Raw genomic sequence first — 16,749 nt, 5'->3', positions numbered from 1 at the left:
AGGAATGGGGTCGGGAAATATATCGACCGTGATTGAATGGCGGAGCAGACTCAATGGACCGAATGGTCTCATTCTGTTTCTGTACCTTATGGTCTTGTGTGTATGTTTTTGTTTGCCTTTTTGCAGTTCGGTCCACCTAGGTGAGTGAGCAATTTGAGCTGGGCAATAAATTGAGGAACAATGAATTTAACAAAGAATCTTCCTTAAAATACAGTTAAATTCAACCAACTGCGCAGAATAGATAAGGATTCCTAGTGATTGGTCTTTGCTAACTTCTTTTCTGAATGCTGCCTGACCTTTGTAAAGGGCCCCAGTTCATGAGGATGGAAGGTGGATTGCAAACTTGTCCCTGCAAGTGTTTAATGTCGGTCCAATTTTCTGCAATTACTTCCACTGGACATTGACTGCACCTGCCCAAATATGGATGGATCTGATTGAATGAAGTCTTACTGATGCAGTGACATGTTGGACATGTTAACAATGACTTAGAATTATCATGTTTCATGTTGTTTAGCATCTATTAAACGCAAATGCATTGAGTTCCAAAGTTTCTAATGCTGAACTGTACTTTTTGGATTCTTTCCCACTGTTAACAGGTTGCTAACAATATTTTTCCCCTCTGCTGCGGTATTCTTATATCCCCCCTCCTCCCTCTTCCCACAGAGGCAGAATAGATTTGCTGTTGATTTTCTATTTATTCCCTCGTGGGATGTAGGCGTCACTTGCAAGTCCGCCATTGTTGCCCAGCCAAGTGCCACTGAACCAAGTGGTTTGCTTCGCCATCTGAAAGGGCAGCTAATCGTCAACCACAAAGCTGAGGGTTTGGAGTCACATGTAGGCCAGACCAGGTAAGGATGGCAGATTCCTCTCCTTAAAGCCCTTCAGTGAACCGGGTGGATTTCTTGCAATAATAATTGTTATAGTCATCATTTTTGAGACTAACTTTCAATTCCAGATTTTATTAATTGTATTCAAATTCCATCAGCTGCCATAAAGGGATTTGATCCATTGTCCCCAAAACATTAGTGTCTGAAGTACTAGTCCAGTGACATTATGATAATGTCATTGTCTTCCCCTCATCTGTGTTTAATGGAGATAAAGGAAGGATGGAGTCACAGGAACCATTAGGAACTCAACCACTGGAACACCAGTCCAAATTGGTCTGACTTCAAACTGAGTTATGATTGCTATTTCTGCAAGTTGTGCTTCATAAGCAAATCCACCAAAGAATTAGGGGACTTATAGTGCCCACCACTGATATTGTACTGCCAGTGTCTGCAAAATGTTCCCAAAATGTCATGTTACCATATCTTTCCACTCCCTCTTTGAGGTACCAATCAAGGATGGGCAAGGATGTATTAAACAAGTCACAGACGCACAGTTCACTTGAACAAGCCAATCATCATGGGGCCTACAGAACTCATTGAGCCATTCAATGATGTTGAAGACAGTACTTTTGTGACATTCAGTGGCAGCATGGTTACTCAGTTGTTAGCACTGTTGCCTCACAGTGCCAGGGGCCCGAGTTCAATTCCAGCTTTGGGCGACTGTCCGTGTGGAGTTTGCACATTCTCTCTGTGTCTATGTGGGTTTCTTCCAGGTGCTCCCACAATCCAAAGATATGCAGGTTAGGTGGATTAGCTGTGAGAAATACAGGGTTATGGAATACGGTAGGGGTTGGGTCTGAATGGGACACTCTTCAGAGAGTTGGTGCGGAATCAATGGGCCAAATGGCTGCTTCCATACTATAGGGTTCTATGATTCTATAGTCACTGTCCATAGATTGACCATTGCTGGCATGAGGAATGTGGAGTTCTATAGACTGACAGGACCTCTGAATAACAAGGAGTCATAACTTGCATTCATTTATGCTCCATTCATTAATCCCATCATGTTCTTTCAAAGATAGTTATTCTACTCATTCAATGCCAATTGTGACCAGGAGCCCTACATAATGATCAAAGGTGCTTGCTTTCCCAGGGGTTTGGAGGGATATGGGCCAGGTGCTGACAGGTAGGACTAGATTGGGTTGGATATCTGGTCGGAAAGGATGAGTTGGACCGCAGGGTCTGATTCCATGCTGTACATCTCTATGACTCTGTGAATGACCACGGCACTCTCATTTTAAGGCAAACTAAAAATTAAAGAGAGACTTGCACTTTTCAACACCACTGCATGTCTCAATGAATTCTGCAGCCAGTGTATTACTTTGAACGTGTAATCACTGCAATAGTGCCTTTCATTTTCAACTAGAAACCCAAAGCTTGGATGTGTCCTAGGCAACCAATGTCATTGTGTTGTTACATCTACATGCCTTCACAGGATTCTAGGAAAACTGCCATAATGAAAGCTATCATTAAAGCTGTTCCAAATGCACCATTGGAGTGTTCTGTGGTATAATCCAGTTAGAATGGCAATAGTGGTGTCCTGTGTACTTCAGTATTTGCTGAACAAAGTAAGTAGGGCTCAATGAGATACCAGAGAAGACACAGTCCAGAAGCAAACAATAAGGAGCACATGAGATGGGTGTAAAATATCAGCTAATCAAAGAAATAAAGAACTCTTGGACGAAAATACTTCAAAATCAATGAGGTACTCTTGATGTGTACACACTGTGGTAAGGTAGGCAACATTTGTAGCCACATTGTTCACACAGTCAATGAATATGTGGTTGAGGATTATAAATTCTTGGGATTGTCTGCTCCTGTTCACCAGTCAGGTGGGATATTCACCACCCTATAGTGTGGAAGCAGCCATTCAGCCCAATAATTCTGCACCAACCCTCCAAAGAACATCTCATTCCGACCCAACCCCTACCATACCCCATAACCTGCATTTCCCACATTTCTTCACCATTTATCCGAACAGTTACAAGGAGTTTTGGTTTAATACCACCTCCAAAAGTTTTTCTTCCTGCAAATGGATTTCAGCTATGACTATATGCTCTAATCTTTGGAGCAGATCTTAATTTAACAATGGTATGATAGAGCTGCAGCATCAGCATTGAGTCAAAACTGATGTTATACGGTCATGTAGCACAGAAACAGACACTTCGGTCCAACAAATCTATGCCGATCATAATTCCAAACTAAATTAGTCCAACCTGACTGCGCTTGACCCATAGCCCTCCAAATATTTCTTATTCAGGACCTTATCTAAATGTCTTTTAAACACTGTACATCCCCCACTTCCTCTGGAAGTTCATTCCAAACATGAACCACTATGATGGTTGTTGTTGATCAAAAGCTGATGCAGGAGCCACATTATGTCCAATTCATGGTCTATTCTCTCTGCAGATACCCAATTGCCAGCAGAGATACCTGCATAGCCAACATACCACTATGAGCATTAATTCAATTGGATACTAACCATGTCATCTCATCAAATGTTTCCAAAAATAATGTCTAGATGCCAATTTGGTTCAGGCGTGATTTTACACAACTGCCCACCCTCCTCACCTTCTCACATCTGGTTCAAGTTCAGGTTGTGTAACATCTCAAAGTAGTTTTGTCTCCCATCAATGCTGTTCAAATTTCAGCAGTAGTTGAGATAATGAGCTGCTGTGTTTCTTTTGGAACATGCTTCCTTTGGTATTTGTTTAACCCAATTTACATTCAAGTAGATTAGACACAGGGCAATTATAGCCATAGAACACACTGCTACTTGCAACATATTCAAAACACAAAATCCTGTGTACACAGAGACTTCCTGTCCAACTTTTTCCTATTACAATTTTTAGACACGCTTTGTCAATACTTAACATTTGAACGGTTTGTATAAACATACTGAAGATATTATGTGTGTCAAGCAGTTACAATTGCAGCTCAAATCATCACATGACACTGTGAGATTAGTTTATGAAATCTCCCAACTTCATCAACAACATGTACATGAAGAATAATTGACCAAAGGCAGTGCTACTAACAGTTTACTAGCATACAGTAGTTCTTCTTTAACACAATGGTTACGTTCTTGTGCAACCCAGTGTTATGGAAAGATCACGCTTTAGAAACAGTAAAATGTTGGCAATGTAATCACATTACAGTCAACACACATTTTAAAAGTTGATGCTTTAGAAACAATGTCTCCAATTCATCAATCACACTAGAGTAGATTCACGTTAATGAAATGTGCATTATAGCAGAACAACATGTACATTATGATATAAGATGAGTGATTTATATATATGTGTATATATACATAGTTTTATATATAAAATATTTCTAGGGTTTGTGTTTTGAACTAGTGACATGTGGGAATTGGTCTGTGCCTCTATGAAGGGGTTTACTAACTAACCTGTAAGTATTTCTGTAGCCATGTAATTTATGTTAAGATACCACTTGACAGAGTTACTTCCTGGTAGTAGTGGGGTTTTGTTTACTTTGGCAGTTTTTTGGAGTGAACAGAATAAACAGTGCAGTGTTTTAGGCTTTAGTTAAAGGTTCTAGAATGGATTTTTTTTTCAAGTGGAGGTGCCAGTGTTGGACTAGGGTTGACAAAGTCACAAATCACATGTCATCAGATTATAGTCCTACAGGTTTATTTGAAATCACAAGCTTTTGGAGCTTAGGCCCTTTGTCAGGTGAAGTCCTGGTGTCATGTGATTTCTGGATTTTTTTGGTTTAGGGACACCTATAGCTTGAACAACCTTTTGGTTTCACTTTGCTAAGGTCTTGACTTAAGCTGGATGTATAGGATATTTGTTCCTGAGGAAGGGAGATTGTTTAGACCTGTTAATAGCCAGCTTCTCTTAATGTAAAGAATTTAGTTTGAAAGTTCCAGACCAGAAGTAGTTGAGTAAAATCCTGAAGGAGTTATTTGAAGCTGAGAACGTATAAGCTTAATTGTATGATTATACAAGGACAGGGCTATCAGATTCTCAAGATTGGAAATGGGATCCTCAGTTAAGTTAATCCCCATAGATACGATAGTGAAAGGATTTCTCTCTAGGGTTTGTACTGTATAAGAGTGCTGTTGGAATTAATTGGACTGTATTATACCGCATTTTTTGAAACCTTTAAAGTTTTCTTGTAAGTAAATAGTTTCATTTATCCTACTTCTGCTTTTCATTACTTTTGAATAATAAATTTCTGCTTTATTGTTCAAACCAAATCTGCAGCATTGTGGTCTTACATTTTACTAAAAGATCACTCATTAAAATCAAAGTTAAAACAAAATATGATCTATCAAGACAGATTTCCAATGCTGTCTTGCCCGGTAATAACATCAGCTGCGATAACAACATTATATATATCTCAAGAGGATATAAGTGATCACTATAGAAAGATATTTTGCATTGTTTTCTATTACAATCACTGATGAGATTGGTGACAAACATTTGTTCTCGCTTCCTGTATTAATGACTGAAAGGATAGAATGAAGTTATTTAAAAGTATTTTATCAAAATAAAATGTGACATACATTGTAAATAAACATGTAGAAAATATGCAAAAGCTTCTAGATGGGATTAATGAACTCACCACCTGGGCTGAGTTACCTTAATAATGGAACAGCCAAATGTAATGTGTAATGTGAGATTATGAGGAAGATAAACCTGTTTCCTATTATTAATTCTGATTGGACTGTGGAACCATTAGTTTGGTAGGAGATCAATCAATGGAGAGCAACGTTGTTGGCTGGCACCAGAGACCGATGTTTTTGTTGTCCATATATTGCTAGGAACATGATCTAGAAGATACATTTTCAACACTAGTTTTAACCAGCAGCTCTGAGGCTGCCCATACCCTCATATGGCTACACTCAAATTCAGGAGGGGGAGGGGGGGGGCGGGTCACAGAGATAAATATTTTCACACAATGAGTTTAGTTTCAATGTGTAATGTTTTGAGCTTCACACCAATACCAAACTTTCTGCAGTGTAAATTGAATTTCAAGACCCAAGCTGACTCTGAAGGGAAATGGATGAAGTCAAGCACCTTGATGGAATGTCTCTCTGCTTTGGATTCTGTGGAGTTAGGCAATAATTGCTGCATCATTGGAAAGCTGCAATCATTGTGTGAACACATCCTAATGCCATGATTCTGAACCCAAAATTCACGATGACCATGTATCATGTGTTGTGATCATTCCTGAATAAGATAATACTCCTATCGAGCAATGGCAGAACCTTGATAATTCAGCTCAAATATTAAATAGGCTTCCCTTTCCAATTTTGAAGACTTACATTATGTTTCCAGTGATTTTCTTTTTATATTTTCAGATTGGCAGTATTCTCATTCAAATTATGAATTTTCATATCATGCTGAGCTATTTAAACAACTTTCTGGTGAACCTTTGTTCTTTATTTAGGAAGCATCATGCTCTATTTATAATGTGAAATATGCAGTCCTGGACCACTTTCAGCCCCACCTGCTCTTTTACAGCTCCCATGTCAGGTTACAGAATATCTGTTCTGCACATCGTCATTGCCTTTTCATTGCTGTTACTCTAGTGCCCAAGACTTAGCTCCCCCCAGTATCAATCTATTCCTTCATCAGGTGTCAAACCTGTACCTGATACTATATTTAGCAGTCAGTTAAGTACTTCTGAACCTTTTTTCTGCTCCACAGATAGAGCACAGTCAGACCATTGTATGTTTCTCATAGAAGGCTGTAGATCACATCCTGTATTTAGTTTCTATCCAAATTCTTTGATCACAGCTTAGCCAACTATGTATCAATTCATTAAGATTTCTGTTGCATATACTGCTGACAGACCTTTCACTCCAAGCAGTAGGATTTATTTCATCTCATTCAACATCATGTTACAAGCAGTTGAGGAGGAGTTATACAACTCCCATTTTCCTCATTCCCCACTTAGCCACAATGGGCTTTTTTTTAAAAATGCATGCTTGCCAATTCAGTCAATATTTGACTGTTTACATGCTGTGACTATAAAAGACACCTCGAATAAGTTTCTTTGAGGTCTCTGAAAACGATTTTTTAAAAATTGTTAAATTGTTCCTTCACCATCACTGGGTCAAAATCTTGGAATTCTCTCTCTACTGACATTGTGGGTCAACCCACAGCACACAGACTGCAGCGGTTCAAGAAGGCAGCTCACCACCTTCTCAAAGGCAACTAGAGATGGGCAATAAATGCTGGCCCAGTCAGTGACACCCATGTCCCACAAATAAATAAATAAAATAAAAATACTCATTGTAAGAAAAATAATAAAGTCTCACTTTGAAGTGTGCACATATCAGAGTTTTGTCTCTTTAAGGCTCAAACTGATCAGCTCCAGAGGTGATCGAGACCAGGAAATACTACCTCTGGACTAGGATACATGGATTCAGGGCTCACTTGCTCCAGAGTTGTATAATAATATTTCTGAAGAGGCTGAATTGAAAATTGAAAAGTGCTGGCGGGTTATTCAATTTTTTACAAAGTTGAGTTCTTTCAGGGCTGGTTTCTGGAGAAAGGAAAGGCTGCTGATGGGAAAGATGGAAACTGATATTTTTGCTAAATTATAGATTTACAATAAAACCTTTGTAAATCTCTGAAAGACTTCTAGTACCTAATATACGATATGATATCCAGGAACTTAGTTTATAATCAGGTTTTGTGTCACAGCCCTCATAGCCTTCCACTTTTGTACTGCAAGGTGAATGATTATATAAAATCCATAAGCATGCAGCACCATCTTCATGTGCTACACCTTATAATACAATATAAGATCGAGGTTCAGACACACACAAATAGATTACAGGATAGATTAAGCAAGTTAAGTCCATCAGAGTTACAGGGGCATATTGTTCTTAAAGGTGGGTGATAAGACTGGATTCAGACAAGTCCTTCTATGTCAGCACTGAGGTACTTTAAAGATATCGAATTTAATTTACCTGTTTTTTGAAGATGCAGCAGGTGCATGTATTTGAGTTCCTTTTAAATTAGCTGTCTGTGGCACAGAGTTGAAAAACATTAGATGGGGTTTCAAATTTGCCAGCTGTCTGCAGAGAGTTGAGAGAGAGAGAGAGACTCACACAGTCTTCTTCATGTCTCATGTTCATGTCTTGGTCTGCAGAGAAAACAGTTTCGTAAATGTACAAAGTGTTAGCTGGCTTGTCACTTGACCCTCTCTCCCCAAATCCCAGTGACCCAAATAGGGTCATGACTAGTGTATTTCAGTTGTGATTTAACTTTTGTAAGGCTGGAAATTCTCCTGTCAGTTTATGTTGTTTGTCTGAAATGACTGCATTCGAATCTCCTGTTCCCTGGATGCTGCCTGACCTGCTGTGCTGTTCCAGCAATAAAGTTTCAACAACTGAAATGACTGCATACAATGCTGGAACCTCGTTGAGTTTGAATGTCCTGTGAATGGAGACAACAGATGTCCTTCACTCACATTCCCAAAATTTTCAAATATGCAGTATCGATTTAGATGTCTACTGAGCAGGTGGGTCCAGTAGAATTTAACAATTAATGGAAGTATTGTATCCAAAAAGATTTGTAATTGTATATCAAAGCAACAACTGCTATAGTATTCATAATGCACGAAGTCAAATTGTAAGTTAATACATTGTTGCCAGAATCCAGGTACTTAGTTTATAATCAAATTTTGTGTCACAGCCCTCATAGCCTTCCACTTTTGTACTGCAAGGTGAATGATTATATAAAATCTTCATGTGCTACACCTTATACATCTTACAGTGATTACATTTAAATTCATATTTAGTAACTTAAGACACACAAGTAGAAATAATGTGTGAAGAACAAATTACAGTATTTTAACACAGTGACATTGAAAGAATAGCAATACATTGGCAATACAGCGCCAGGGACCCCGGTTCAATCTCACCCTTGGGTGACTGTCTGTGTGGAGTCTGCATGTCCCCCTGTGTCTGCGTGAGTTTCCTCCAGGTACTTCAGTTTCCTCCCACAACCCAAAAGATGGACAGGTTAGGTGGACTGATCACGCTAAATTACCCATTGTATGTAGGTCAGATGGGTTAGACATGCAGGGTTACAGGGATGGAGTTGGCCTGGGAGGGAAGGTCAGCACAGGGTAGGTGTGGACTGGATGGGCCAAATGACCTGTTTTCGCACTCTAGAAATTGTGTGAACACACAGCACTGCCCTTTGGTGTGAAGGGCACTGCTTGTCACTGGCCACTTGGGTGTTTTCCTTCTTTCTGGTGGTGGAAATTGAGTAAAGATTTGTACACCTTGTGTCTTTCACTGTGTCTCACACCTGCACACACACACACAATATGGGTGCTGGGAAAAATAAGCACTACCGCAGTTAGGCGGTAGTGTGGGGGTTTTTAAATAATTCAATTGAGATTCTATGAAGTCAGGACTGAGTGTGGTTTGGAGGGGAACTTGCAGGTGGTAGTGACATTTCTATGTATCTGCTGCGCTTATATTTCTAAATAGTTGGAGTCACGAGTTGGGAAGTTGATAAATTTTCTTGTACACGCACACTCTCACTTTAACCCCTCAGATTAGCCTTGCCCACGCGTATCTTTGCGTTGTGTTTGGATTTTCAGTATTAGACCAGAACAACGGCACAGTTGTGTAAGGAATTGCATGGCCAGCTCATGTGAGGTTAACAATGACACAATCCAAGCAATATCACCCCAACCTGAAACTCACACTGAAAATCGGTCAGCCTTGGTAGTAAACATGGGATGCAAAAGCACAGATCGGTTGCAACTGAGCGATAGATCCAATTAGTTACTTAGGCCTCAGTGAATCACTGCTGGAAGCAGCCTCAACTCACTAAGATGTCTAAATTATTATTCCATAGTTCATTGTATTAAAAAACAAAGGAGGTTTAGCAATACTCTTGGTCTAAATATTCAAAAAATATTCTCTAACTCCCAGGTTGTGCTTATCACGCCGCAGTGTATTCCGTGCATTAGTAATTATACTAATTATTTTTGACATCAAGATAAAATGTACAACACTGGGAGGCAATGTGCTGCGGGATGATGCATTTACTTTAAGACTTCCGTTCCCAGTTCAATTATGTGTGAAGATTATGCGAAGTGCACTTGAGATGTCCCTTCGTGTGAGGCCTGTTACAGGGTGGGAGGGTCACGCTCTCTCTCAGCGCATTGAGCTGAACATTCAGGTCACGTATTGTGTTCTCAGAGCACCCTCTAGAGGAAGTCCTGGCTGGGCGGAATTAGTGTCAGCTGGCTGCAAAGACTTCCTCACGGTTAGCAAAAACTTTCTCTAAACTCTTAAGCGTTCCCGAGAGACTGTAACATTCCCGAAGATTTTATTGTACAGACAGATGCAAAAGCTTAAAAATAAGGGCTGTAATGTTTGACATTTTAACTTATTTTTTCTACTTTTATACTAGGAAGACTGTAGTGCTGAACTCCTTAACTTATTTCTTTATTTTTCTACATCTGGAACTAAGATGTAGAAAAATAAAGAAACACACAACACCAGGTTATAGTCCAACAGGTTTAGTTGGAAGCACTAGCTTTCGGAGCGCTGCTCCTTCATCAGGTGGTTGGCGAAGGAACAGCGCTCTGAAAGCTAGTGCTTCAAATTAAACCTGTTGGACTATAACCTGGTGTTTTGTGATTTTTAACTTTGTACACCCAAGTCCAATACTTGCATCTCCAAATCATTTTGTACCTAGGTACTTTGTACTGACAGAATTTGTACTGAGACAGCACTGTGTCTTTGTACATTTTTCACTATACTCTTGTATCCCATACCTGAAAATGTGTTGCTGGAAAAGCGCAGCAGGTCAGGCAGCATCCAAGGAACAGGAGAATCGACGTTTCGGGCATAAGCCCTTCTTCAGTAACCTGAAACGGGCTTATGCCCAAAACGTCGATTCTCCTGTTCCTTGGATGCTGCCTGACCTGCTGCGCTTTTCCAGCAACACATTTTCAGCTCTGATCTCCAGCATCTGCAGCCCTCACTTTCTCCTCTTGTATCCCATACTTCAGTACGCATCCCAATAAAACATAAATCCAAATCTAAACGTTCATGTGCAGATACAGCACACAATCAGGAAGGTGAATGAGGTGTTATGCTTAGTTACCAGAGGACCTGAACATTAAAGAAAGGATGTTATGTTTCAGTTAAAAATGGGGACTGGTGAACCACATCTCAAATACATTGTGCCGTTTAGATCTCCTGATTTAAGTCAGGATGTGAATGCATTGGAGAAGGTTCAGAGAAGGTCTACTAGATTGATCTCCAGAATGAGTGGGTTGTTTTATGGGGAAAAGTTGGAGAGAGGAAGTCGAAAACATTACTAGTTTCCCCCAGAATTTAGCAGAGCGAGGGATGATTAGATTGAAGTGTATAAGATCCTGAATGATCTTGATGAGGTAGACATGAAAAAGCTGTTTCCTCTTGTGGGTGAGTCCTGTTTTAAAATTAGGGATAGCTATTTCACGGTAAAGATGATTGATTTCTTTTTCTGTCAGAGGGTTGCATAATTTTGGAATCTTTCCCTCAGAATACAATGGATGAAGGAATCATTGCTGAGTTTTTTTCCAGCAATTTCTGTTTATGTTTTTGTTTGTGATACCTAGCATCCACAGTTCTTTTGGTTTTTTGGTAAATTATACCTAGTGCCCAGTATCAGTGTTCCTTAGTTAATAGCACTCTCACCTCTCACATCTTGAGTACAAAAGTTAAAGCTGATGCTCCAATGCAGTATTGAGAGAGTGCCGCACTGTCCAAGGTGCTGTCTTTCTGATGAGGTATTGAAATGAGACTCCATCTGCCAGCTTGGGGCAAATGTTCCTAAGGAACTATTTCAAAAACCACAGAACAGTTACATCCAAACATTTACCTCTCAGCTATATTAAGTAGACAGGTTCTCAGTTATTATCATCATGTGGTTTGTGGGAATGTGCTGTGCTCAAGTTGATTAGTGAATTTCCAATGTTACAACAATGCCTACAATTCAAACCTACTTCAGTTTAGATTAGATTAGATTAGATTAGATTCCCTACAGTGTGGAAACAGGCCCTTCAGCCCAACCAGTCCACACTGACCCTCCGAAGAGTAACCCACCCAGACCCATTTCTCTCTGACTAATGCACGTAACTCAACAGGCAATTTAGCATGACCAATTCACCTGACCTGCACATCTTTAGACTGTGGGAGGAAACCGGAGAACCTGAGGAAAACCACACAGACACAGGGAGAATGTGCAAACTCCACACAGACAGTAGCCCGAGGCTGGACTCGAACCTGGATCCCTGGCGCGCTGTGAGACAGCAGTGCTAACCACTGAGCCACTGTGCAGTTGCTGTAAAGCATTTTGTAATATCTGGTGACACTATATAAAGGCAAGTCTTTTTATTTTATATCGCTAGCCCCTAGTGTTGGACTGCCCCAGAAATGAAGGCATCCTCCCTACCCTTTTGGATCCCCTTCACAATTCTTCATGTCACCTTTCCATCTTCTATTTTCAAACTATTCTGTATTTCCTGATAGATCTCGTATCTCAGTTCTGGTATCTTTCCTGTTAACTGTTTTTAGCATTACCTTAACTAATGACCGTGTCAGTTTCATTATGGAGACCATAAGTGAACTACAAGTGCAGCCGAAGCCACATCAGTTACATAATGAGTGGAAGTAAAGAAATGAAAAGCACTAGGGACATGGATTTGAATCACCTTGACAGCTGGTGAGATCTGTATTCAACAAAAAGCAGCTATAATAAAAAGTTGGCTTATTGAACACCATTTATTGTTAATAAGAACCCATGTGGTTCATGAATATCCTTTAGGGAAGAAAATCTGCCATCCTTACCGGTCTGGCCTACATGTGACTCCACACCCACAACAATGTGGTTGATTCTGAAATGCCCTCTGGCCAATTAGCAATTGGTAACAAATGCTGCCCAACCAAAGACACCCACATGCCTTGAATGGGCAGAAAAAAGGAAAAGTCCCTGTCAAGTCCGAGCCAAGTACTAGAGTTCACATTCATTTTAAAATCATGGAGCCCAGGTGATTTTCTATTGAGTATAAGCTTTGATCAGAGAGCCAATGGTTCACATCTAATGTGGCACATTGTAAAGTAGGCATTATCATTATTTACAACAAGTATAGTGTCTTCCTTATTTTTCTCTTTTTTAAATTTCATCCATGGGATGTAGGCATCACTGGGCAGACCAATATTAATTGCCACTGAAATGAATAGCTTGCTTAGCCATTTCAGAAAGCGTGTTCTTGAGTGAAGTTAAGTGTGGGTCTGGAGTCACATGTAAGCCAGACCAGGTAAGGATGGTCGATTTCCTTCTCTGAAAGACAGTAGTGAAATAGATGGGTTAGCACAATAATTAAGGATGATTTCATGGTTGCTAGTGCAGAGATTAGCTTTATGTTTCAACTTTCTGTAAATCAAATGTATTTCCAACTCCTGCCATGGTGGGATATGAAGCTGATCACTAACATAAGCCTCTGGATTACTAGCCCAGAGGTATTAGCACTACACCACTATTTCTCCCTCAATGGGACATGTTATGACATTAAAAGTGCCTTATAAATGCACCTTGCTGTTGAATTGTGTAGCGACATTGCTACTTTCCCAGCTCCATTACCAAAAATAGGCTCAATAAAAACCATTATCACTATAAAGTTATGAGATCAGTATTAAAGCCAAGTTAGGAGAGCGATTTTACTCTTTTTGTCCTATAATTACAAATAATAAACATGTCTGACCTTTCAGAATTATACTGACAAAAATACCCAAATGCATTTAATTTTAATTGTGTATTTGCCTGCATTAATAAATATTACCCTGTGTTTCCGTCACAATTAATGATACCGGAGTCAGGACAAGCTGCTATGATTGTAATCATCACTCACAACTGTTTCCCTACACGTTTTAAGTAGCACAAGCCTGGATAATCCCTGGACCAAATGAAATTTGTAAATTGAAAGGGCAGAAAGGGGAAATATCAAGTGAGGTAATGTGTAAGTTACGTTCAAGTTATTGCAATTACATCTCTAAAAATGTTTCAGGTGCTGATGAATACTGTTGAAATTTGTAACGTCGAAGTAAAATGACCAAAATATAGATTTTTCACGCAGAATGTATAAATATTGCAATGTTTTATCTGCACAGGTGCTGACCGATCCTACTGAGTTTCTCCAGCAATTTGTTTTTGTTTCAAAGCTTCTGCATTTGTAGTTCTTTGTTTCATTTTAATGTTGCAATATTCACATGTTGTCAATAATTTTTTAAAAGTATATCTCTGCAGTACTTTACAGAATTAAGTAACTGTATGTTTCCAAAGTTATCCTCTGACCAGTGTCAGCAGAACTAACAGAGAACGGCGAAGACAGTGGCACCAGCGCCATCCTGTGGTGATCCAGGGAAAGTGGGAATGAGGCCGGAAGAAAGGTTTCTCGTTTTGTCTGATCAGATATAAAATAAAACGTATACGTATATCAGCGATTTTTTAACTCCTATGAAAGCAGGGTCATGATAAACCCAGCTTCACACCCAATAATGCCAAATATAGTACAACTAGAAATCAGTGTTTCATGAAATGTTTTAGGATGAGAAAGAATGAACTGTGTTCCTGTAAGTTGTCTTGTCTCTTTTAAAATGGTTTGCTTCAAAATAGTCCAATATCAGGATAAACAGTCCATACAGTGGCATAATTATTTATAACAAATGGAATGCTACTTTATATTAAAAAGTGAACGTGGTGGCACACGGGATATATGCATTCACCTCATTTTATTTAAAACACATGAGACTGTGTGATCATTTAAAGACGGGGTTTATAACCATCTCCAGTACTGTACAATGACACTTAGCTGAGGATCGCATTTTACCAGACTTGTCAGATTGAATGCGCAAAGATACCGAGCAGTTTTTTTTTTGTTTTAAGGAATCTTTTTTTAAATTAGGCTTTTCATCTTTGAAGGAGATGGGGAGGTGTACAGCCGAAAATGAGATTTAGTGTCTCTGGAGGTAAGCCGTTGGTTCCCTTTACGTTCTAACTTCGACTAAAACGCTCCCACAAAGTGAAAGGTTCGAAAAGTGACCGCGATTTTCTGATGAAACCCTTCAACCTCTGTCAGCCGCGACCCGTGCTCGCCCTCTCTCAAGAGAAACATTGAGGCATGAGTCGAGATTGTGAAGCCATCTCGAACCAAAACCGAAGTAAATCCTTCGACTGCCTGAGAGAAAACCCAAACTTCGTTGATTTTGGAATCTTCCCCCTTCTGCACTAAGTTCGAAACTTTAACCAGTTCCCAGAATGTAACGATTTATACTTTTAAAACTACTTTGAAAAACATAACGTCTAATTTTTAAAAAAATATATCCCCCAGGACCAACTCTTCCCAAACGCAAATGAAATCAAAATTCAGCTGTATTTCTGAATCAAACGGGTTCTTATACCGGAGTCGAAATGTTAACTCTGTTTCTCTCTCCACAACTGCTGCCAGACCTGCTGAGTTTCTCCAGTGTTCTCTGCCTGAACAGAATACATTGTGATGGATTAAACTGAACCCTTCCTGAAGTAGGGCTCATGCCCGAAACGTCGATTCTCCTGCTCCTTGGATGCTGCCTGACCTGCTGCCCTTTTCCAGCAACACATTTTTCAGCTCTGATCTCCAGCATCTGCAGTCCTCACTTTCTCCTAAACTGAACCCTGCCCCTGTTTGGACTAAGTCTCACCAAATCCGTTTCCAAGTTCCTGAGGGAGGGAATGAATTAGTTTGCAATCTCAATCCTGTTGCAATCACCTCCCACATTCCGGGAGCCGTTTTTAAATGTAGACTCGTCTAATCAATGAAAAGAAATAAAACTAGAAGCAATCTTTTCTTTAAAAAAAAACAAATTTTGAAGTACATTTAGAACCATTATTTTGCCTGAATTCCTACTCAGCGTCATGCCAACAATTGACTCTCAATAGTCGATTAATGTTTTTCGGTTGAAAGCTTCGTATAGAACAATAATTGGGAGGGCTGTTGTGGTGCAGTGGTAGTGTCATCACCTCTGAGCCTAGTTCAAGTCCCAACCTGCTCCAGAGGTGTGAACGGGTTAGGAAATGTTTACAAACGGAGCTCAGTCTCAAAGTGTCTCCCTGTGGTGACACTGACCCGGGCTAAAGGGGTCAATAGCTTGAGCGCCAGCGGTGTTGTGTCACAAACGCCTCCAATTGGCTGAAGCTGATAGGAAGACACAGCTATATGTTGCTGGGCCGTGTTAAAAAGTTAATCACCTATTTGCTCAGGATTAGAGTCACGCCAGATTTCATTTACCTAATACCGTTGGGGAACATTTGGGATCTGCGTGGATGACGCGGACAGAGGCTGAAGAGAGGTCACGAGGTGAAAACAGTATTGTATGGGAGACTCGTGCATTTTACACTGTCGTTAACTAAGGCCCCAAGTGAACAGTTATGTATTGATCCCTAATGTGCACACTGGACTTGCATCAATATTCACCAATGCTGAAGAGAATTTCATGTCAAATACAGAGATAAGGAGAAACTTGTCAACCAGAGAGTGGTGAATCTGTGGAATTCACAGCCACAGGAGGCTGTGGAGGCTAGATCATTAGGTATATTTAAGACGGGGATGGATAGGTTCTTGACTGTCAAGGGGATCAAGGGGTACAGGGGGAAAGCGGGAGAATGGGATTGAGAAACTCATCAGCCATGATTGAATGGCAAAAGAGATGGGCTGAATGGCCTAATTTCTGCTCCTATGTCTTATGGCCTAAATAATTAAGCCCCTAACTCATAAATTTGGTCAGTCAGCAACCCCAATACAGATTGTCCAGAAAAAAAACAAAAGC

This window comes from Chiloscyllium plagiosum, chromosome 38 (assembly GCF_004010195.1).
Source record: "Chiloscyllium plagiosum isolate BGI_BamShark_2017 chromosome 38, ASM401019v2, whole genome shotgun sequence".
NCBI classification, from domain to species: domain Eukaryota; kingdom Metazoa; phylum Chordata; class Chondrichthyes; order Orectolobiformes; family Hemiscylliidae; genus Chiloscyllium; species Chiloscyllium plagiosum.
Note: the sequence above shows the minus strand (reverse complement) of the source record.